Genomic DNA, 7,972 nt, shown 5'->3' on the forward strand with positions numbered 1-7,972 from the left:
CCCTTGCGCGGGAGCAGGCGCCACACTCTCCACATCATCAGCTATTGCTCGGTTGGGATCGGGATCCATTACTATAAACAAACACAAAGTCAAATTGTCAGAAATCTCCACACTATCAATTCATCATTTAATGGCATGTATAGCTAGACCCCAAACATATCACGGTAGTCCTAGAATCGACTAAACCATAGCTCTGATACCAATAAAATTGTAACACCCCGAACCTGAGACCATCGCCGGTGTCGGACGCGAGGGGTTAACAAGCTAAATCCTCTTAAAGTACCGACCAATTCGGCATTTCCAGACAGGCTGGAAAACTGTGTCACCGTTTCCTTAAAAATCATATCTTGAGTTTCAAAACTCGGAAACTGATTCCGTAAATTTTCCCTGAATTTAGACTCATATATCCATCCATGGATTTATTTCTAGAATTTTTGGTCGGGCCAATTGGTACAGTTTATTAGTTAAAGTCACCCATGTTACAGGGGTCGACTACGCTGACCTTTGCGCGTTACAACTTGAATATCTCTCTGTACAGGGCTTTAATACTGGTACCGTTTGTTTCTCATGAAACTAGACTCAAAATAGAATCTGAACATATAAGGCATGACTTCTAATTCTTTCTAGATAATTTATAGCAAAATTTTAAAGTCGCGACAGGGAACCCAGAAACCGTTCTGGCCCTGTCTCACAATAACTTTAATATCTCTTAACAAGTAACTCCTATGACCGTTTCGTTTCTTCCATATGAAAGTAGACTCATCAAGGTTCATTTAAATAACTTATTCAATATTTAATACCATTCCTAAAAATTTTGGTGATTTTTCAAAACCACACCACTGCTGTTGCCAGCATCTGTTTTCAAGGTAACCTTTACCTATTTCATGATTTCCACGATTCAATTGGCCCTTTTTGCATACATAGCACAAGTGTGATCATGATTAACCATTCCAATGGCTAATCTTTTCAAAACCATTCCATACCCCATAATGATCATCATACAAACGATTATAGAATCATACTAACAACGATATAAGCCATTTTCGCATGGCTATCCAAGCTTACATAAAACCGAAAGGTACATGACCTTCTACAATAGGGTAGTCCTATACATGCCATTTCAAAGTTCAACCAAAATTATACCCAAAATGGAGGCTTTGATAGTGTAGATGACTTCGACTTTAATGATCCCGAATCCGATCGCTAACGAGCAAAATCTATAAAAGAGAGCCAAAGCAACGGGTAAGCATTTTTATGCCTAGTAAGTCTCAAGCAATAAAATCAGCTTTAACTAAAGCATTACATTCACATAGCCAAATGAATCATTTCATTAATACACATTCACATAATCATACTTACTTCACACTTCATCATTGTATACTTTCACAAGATATCAACCAATTCAATAGTTGAAAATTCGTTAGTCGATTGAGCGAATGTTACTCAAACATATCGACTTTTTCCAATGCACATATAAACATACCTTATCCTTTGGGCTTTTCGAGCGTACTAATTAAATTTATTACAGCAACCAACGCTCACCTTCGCCCAAGCTTCTTGAATACAACCGGATATAACCACATGCACGAATGCCTTGGTCTTAGCCCGATAGAACGACTTGCACAAATGCCTTCGGTATTAGCCGGATTTAACAACTTGCACGAATGCCTTGGGTATTAGCCGGATGTGGTCACTAGCACAATGGCCTTGGTCTTAACCCGGATATAATTACTAGCATAAATGTCTTGAAATTAGCCGGATATCATTCAATTGCTCATGCACACACATACATCAATAATCATTACACATCCATGTTTCATTTTCGTTACTAAGGCTCAAACACAAACATATCACTTGCATAATCGCCTTCGGGACTTAGCCCGGTATCATTCAAATACTCATACACACATAAATCAATAATCATTACACATCCATATTTCATTTCACATAATTGAGTAGGGTCATTTCTTGAGGACTTACCTCGGATGTTGTCGAACAACTTCGACGGCTAATCGATCACTTTTTCCTTCCCTTATCCAATTGTGGCCCTCTAAGCTCTTGAGCTAATTCAAACAAATTCAATTCATTAAAGTCTCGCTTGCTAGCCTTGGCGAATACACATATCATTGACTCAACATCACATAACTAAGCACTTTAGTCAATTTTCTTTAATTACGCACACATTCGGCCTTAGCTCACAACAAGGTAGCCGATTACCTAAGTCAAGAATAGGCATCATTAAGCTTGCCTCTAACCGAATGCATGCACAATAATTCCCCTCATGTGGCCGATTATACTTAGTCATACTTGCACAAAATCAACAATAAATTGCAAGATTTTCACATCATATGTGTACTAGGCCGAATGTACATGCAAATTTCACAACATTCTTCAACAAATTTCTTCTTTAAACAACATATTTATCACTTTCTTCATAATCAAAATATCATGTGCAATCATATATACACATATAGGTGCAAGGCCGAATTTCAAGGTGTCCATAGCCATCCAAAACACAAATTTTAACTAACATGCAAGAAGCGTGAACCATGCTCATGAATGCATCATGGCCGAATACATCACAATCATGCCCCTTTCAACTTCAATCGTGGTTAAACAAAAAGAAAACTCAATGTCTTACTCAAGATGGCTACAAAGAAATTTCAAGAGTAGACAATCCATCATTGCATGCATCATTAGCAAGTTTCACATTTAGCATGCAATGGCTTTAACACAATAACAACTTTGGCCAAATACCATTCCCATGGCATAACAAGGATTTGAACCATGGCTAACATGATCAAGTTAGCAACTAAAACATGCATGAAACTCATAACACAACCTCATACATACCTTACTCTTGATGCAAGTTTAGCCAAATCTCCTTCTAGATCTCTTCTAAACAAAGAAAATGAAGCAAAAATCTCTTCTTCCTCTTAGAATTTTCGGCCAAAAAGGAGAGAACAAGGATGAACAAATTTTTTTTGTTTTCTTTCTTAGTTGCACGGCAATGGGGGGGAGGGGAATGCTACACTCTCACACACATTTTTTTTTTGTTTCTCTTCCCACATCTAATTATTAATCATTTCTTTCATGCTCCATTAACAAAACATGTTTCAACGTGTTTTCTTTGCCCATAAACCAGGTCATGGCCGGCCACCACCTATAAAAGGGGGAATTTGACATGCAAGTCCATTGTTTTGCATGCATGCTTTAATTAGTCATCACACATTTCCCTATCGTACTTTCAAAGTTCACTACTAAGTCCTTTCTAGTGGAATTCACCTATACAACACTAAATCAATCATCAAAAATGTCACACATGAGCACACACATATTATAGGCATCAAAATAAATTTTAAATTATTTTTATGCCTCGGTTTTGTGGTCCCGAAACCACATTCTGACTAGGGTCAATTTTGGGCTGTCACACCATACCATCAACAACTGTACACATCCAATAAATCGACCTTCCCCCCTCCTCCGGCACATGCTCAAAGGTCTAAACGTTTCGGCCAGTATTGCAGGTACGGGTGTGACTCCCTTCCCGAGACGATCAAACAAATCTGTAACTGCCTCATCAACATGTCTTAGAGCCTTAGAAAATATCATCAATCCATAGATGTTTAAGGCAAAGATATAAACCCTTTTCTTTTCATCCGGGTGCGTCAAAATCAAATCTGTCAAATTTTCCCAGGGAATACACTTACTATCCCCCTTCTGTTGAATTCAAGCAGTGACCCAAGATTCACTCATCCCCGAAATATTCACCAGCCTCTTCGCAAAAGTTTGACCATTAGTAACCTTAGCATAAATTTTTCTGACTTGAGCTTTTGGACTCCTCAACAAAGTAGTGTATTCTTCCAAAGTAGGAACCAAATCTACTTCCCCAAAAGTGAAACAATTATAAGCAGAATTCCAAAATTGAGCCATACCTCAGAAAAAATACTTATCCACCAACATCGAGCAAGTATGGTATATCACCATAACTCTGGTAGAACAACTGTTTAGTGCCCTCATCCTAACGAGTCCATATATCCTTCAACTCCTACAACTCATTCTGTGTTACATTGATACGAGTAAAGTTCTGCAACTCTGATGTATATCCTTCTAGGCTATCCCTTTTCTCTATTTGTAACTTCAATGACCATGCACGGACGGCCGCATTATCCTCAACTTTACTAAGAAATTCATTCTCCATGTTAAACTTTCTAACTTAGTAATCGAATACGAACCAAAACCTCCTTTAGTATGCAATGTCATGTAAAACACAACCAAAACAAAACACAAGTTAGTATCAAATAAGAGTAATAAAACACAAGTATAACAACAAAGATAATCATAACACACATATGGGCAATGACTAAGGCTTGGCGCAGCTCTACCTAAGGATAGCTCTTAAGGTTCACTATATGTAGCCTGGTTCTAGGGTAAATGTACCCGAACCAACAGATTCCTCAATCCTCACCTATTATAGGCTCATATGGATCGAGTTCGGTTCAGGGGAATACATTTCCCTATGACCATGCGGAGATGAAAATCTCACGAAATCATAGGACGAATGTATCCCGAAAGCAATCCACTAGCCCATACGGAGGTGAAAACCTCACGAAAGCATAGTTTCTTACTCCTACTTAACAGGTATAACCACAGCGGTCATGCAATGCAATGCCATATTTATTCTAAAAGACTCAAACCACAACAATCATACAAACAAATGCAATCAAAAGAATTATGACTTTCAAAACAAATTTTCAAGTCTTTGACAAAAGGACAGCAAATAATCAATTTTATGGCCTGACTCTCTTTGTTCATTTCCCAGTGGAGTCGCCAAGCTGTCGAAACCCTTTTTTTTTCAAAAACAATGGGGATCGACTTTTGAAAACAAAAAATGTGAAGTCGCCACCAATCTCTTAATTTAGGTGTGATTGGGCCACCTACTAAAACATTTTATTCCATGAAAAAATAAATTTGGTTCATGTAAAATAAAAAAAAAAACAGGTTCGAGAGTCAGTTACGCATGAGGAAGGATTAGCACCCTCATTACTCCCAAAAATTGGTACCAAATTGATTTAATTTTGTCCTTATACCAAAAGGTTTTTTAAAAGAAAAGATTTTCCAAAGTATGATTCTTTTTAAAATGTTTGAATAGCTCAAATTAGCGGTCAAAATTCTCTCGTTTCAAAAATATGCAGTATCATACCCAGTACGATTGGATACAATCCTTTATACCTTTAAAAATACGATTGATTTTTGACTTTTGAAAACTCGTACACTAAAATTATAAAAAGGTTATCCAAATATTTAGTTCACCGAAAAATCATACCCAACACGATTGAGCACGATTTTCCGAATTCCCAAATATTGGATATTGCCTTATTTCGAATTTTTGAGTAATAAAGAAAAAATATATACATAAAAGAAATATTAATTTGAAATCAATAACGTAGACTATAATAAAATAATTTAATATGGGTTATATACATGTAAAGAAATTTTAACAATAATTAAATGTTGGAATAACATGAAACAAAAATATGAATTATAAAATTAACTTAACTTTATCATATACTATACATTTAATAAAAATAATTAGGTACAAATTTAAAAGCTATATATTTAAAAATAACATGGTTTTAATAACGTATGTAGATTAAATATAAATACAAAAATATATGCTTAATGATAACTTAAATAATATAATAAATATGAAGAAATAATAATACATGGCAAGGTATGACACATATAATAGATTTTTTATTTTAAAAAAATGCATATAAAAATAAATACATGTGAAATTAGATTATCATATAAATTATATACATACCATTTTACTTAAAAATATTTAGAAGAGATACTAAATAACATATTAGGATAACATAATATGGAGAAACATTTCAATATAACAATTTTATAAATACAAAGATGGAGCTCCCAAAGCAGAATCATATGTACATATAGACATTTAAATGAGACATAAATCAAGAAATATTTTAAATAATTTATGTATCGACATATATATAAATATATTGACAACACTTATTAATAAGGTATTAAAACAATGTAATATAAAAAGAATTTTAAAACATTCAAAATAATAATTATTATAAAAATTATAATAAGAATGGTTAGTATACAAATATATATATAAAGTATTTAAGGAAACAGGTACATAACGTGAAAATATAAAAACAATCTTAAAATAATTATACAAATGTAAACAAACAAAACTATTAACATGAATTAAGGCATGAACATATTAAATGTATTTCAAGTTAACCGATTGTACAAATATAAGACCAAATTAAGATTGCAGTAAAATAAGGAGGATAATTTGCAAATAAAGTAATTAGTAAAATGGATCAATGCTCAACCCGCATAAATGTATAGGGACTTAAATTGTAAATTTTCCCAAGCCCAAAATGCAGTACTGTATCACAGACCAAAATAAAAAAAATGCAAAAATTTATAGAGCCAAATTAACAAAAAAACAAAGAAGACACATAGGGCACAATTGGAGGCGCCACGCGAAAGGAGGGATCCAGCGCGCAATATACCCATTCAAACAAAAAGGGCGCAGATCCAACTCCTTTATCGGGCCAACGCGCGGACCTCAATGGGTGTAAACGGTGCCGCTTTGTTTAATAGGTTATTCAAAACCTTTCTTTTCCCATTTATTTTCCAAACACAGCCAACAATTAAACTAAAAGTCACTGCCCTAAAATCAATTCTTTAGGGTTCATTCCAGCAGCCTCCATTTGCTAAGGCCCGTTCATCACCAGTTCACCATTAAAATTGGTGAGTGATGTAGAAGCAGCCTTTACTTCCTCCGAAATCAACATTCAAAGCCCATTCTCACTTGATAATTCGCATTGCTAACCCCGATTTCAACGGAGAAGCCAAGGGATCTCATCGATACATTTAACGAAGGTAACTTTCTCGTTTTTCTTGATTTTTTTTAAAAAAAAAAACTAAAAACATGATATATGCAAAAAAGGAAAAAAATATTGAAGACGGAAGAAAAATCTTAAATCGCCTTTCTAATTTTTTTGATTCTCAGTATTGGATTTGCGTAGTGTGCGTAGAAAAATACAGGGTACAAACGAGGGCTTTCTATAGCCTAAATTTACAGAATAAAATAGCGAAAAATAAAAATATTTCATGCTGTCATTTTGTATATTCTGTTAGTCTATTCCTTCTCGTGTATTCTTTACAGGATCATCCGTACGGAGGAGCGGGGAGAGGCACGCGTGAAAGAAGCCGTGCGAAGAAACCGCTCGTGAGACCCGACCCCCTAGCACTGTTCTAGCATGTTCCAGAAGCTTCTGGTGCTTGGTTGCTGGGATTCCTTTTGAGTTTGGGCTGTTCGGGCTAGGGATTTTAGTATAGCCCTCTTGGACTATGTGATTAGGTTAGGTCTGTATTAAGGGGTTAAGGTTTAGGTTATTTTTGGCCCAAATATTTGTAACCGGACACTGGAATTTGGATTTTTTATTTGTGTGTTTTTTTTTATTTTTGGTTTTTAATTTCTATTTTTTTATTCTAATGGGCCCGGGCTAAATGGACCTATTACAAGGGAGAATTGTAACTGTCCATTTTTTAGTGATATCAAAAATAGTGATTTCAGAATCCCATTTTTCGATTATCGATTTAGTAGATATTATTATTTAATATTAATGATTCTATTTTAGTATTATATTGATTTTTGGTCCAATAATGTTATGAGACGAATAGTTAATTAGGGTTTAAGGACTTAATAGCAAAAGTTGTAAAAGTTAGTCGCTATATATTCTTAAGTTCTTAATGGTTCAACTAAGCAATTAGACCAATGTATAGCTATGTTTGGTGGATGATGATGTTATCATTCAAATTAAAGGGTTAAACATGACAAATAATAAATTATTTAATTAATGTTTAAACTAAAAGATGATATTATTTACACTTTTACCAAGTTATATAAGTTAATTATAAG

At 34.5% G+C, this 7,972-nt stretch overlaps 1 long non-coding RNA gene across 1 annotated transcript; it reads left to right on the forward strand.

Moving 5' to 3' along the window:
* The first annotated feature begins 6,501 nt into the window (after positions 1–6,501).
* On the forward strand, positions 6,502–7,629 carry LOC108468896 (uncharacterized). The gene is made up of 2 exons (XR_001869008.2): positions 6,502–6,930; positions 7,217–7,629. It is a non-coding gene; the product is annotated as an uncharacterized LOC108468896 (long non-coding RNA).
* Positions 7,630–7,972: the final 343 nt, after the last annotated feature.

This window comes from Gossypium arboreum, chromosome 7, assembly GCF_025698485.1.
Source record: "Gossypium arboreum isolate Shixiya-1 chromosome 7, ASM2569848v2, whole genome shotgun sequence".
Lineage (NCBI taxonomy): Eukaryota > Viridiplantae > Streptophyta > Magnoliopsida > Malvales > Malvaceae > Gossypium > Gossypium arboreum.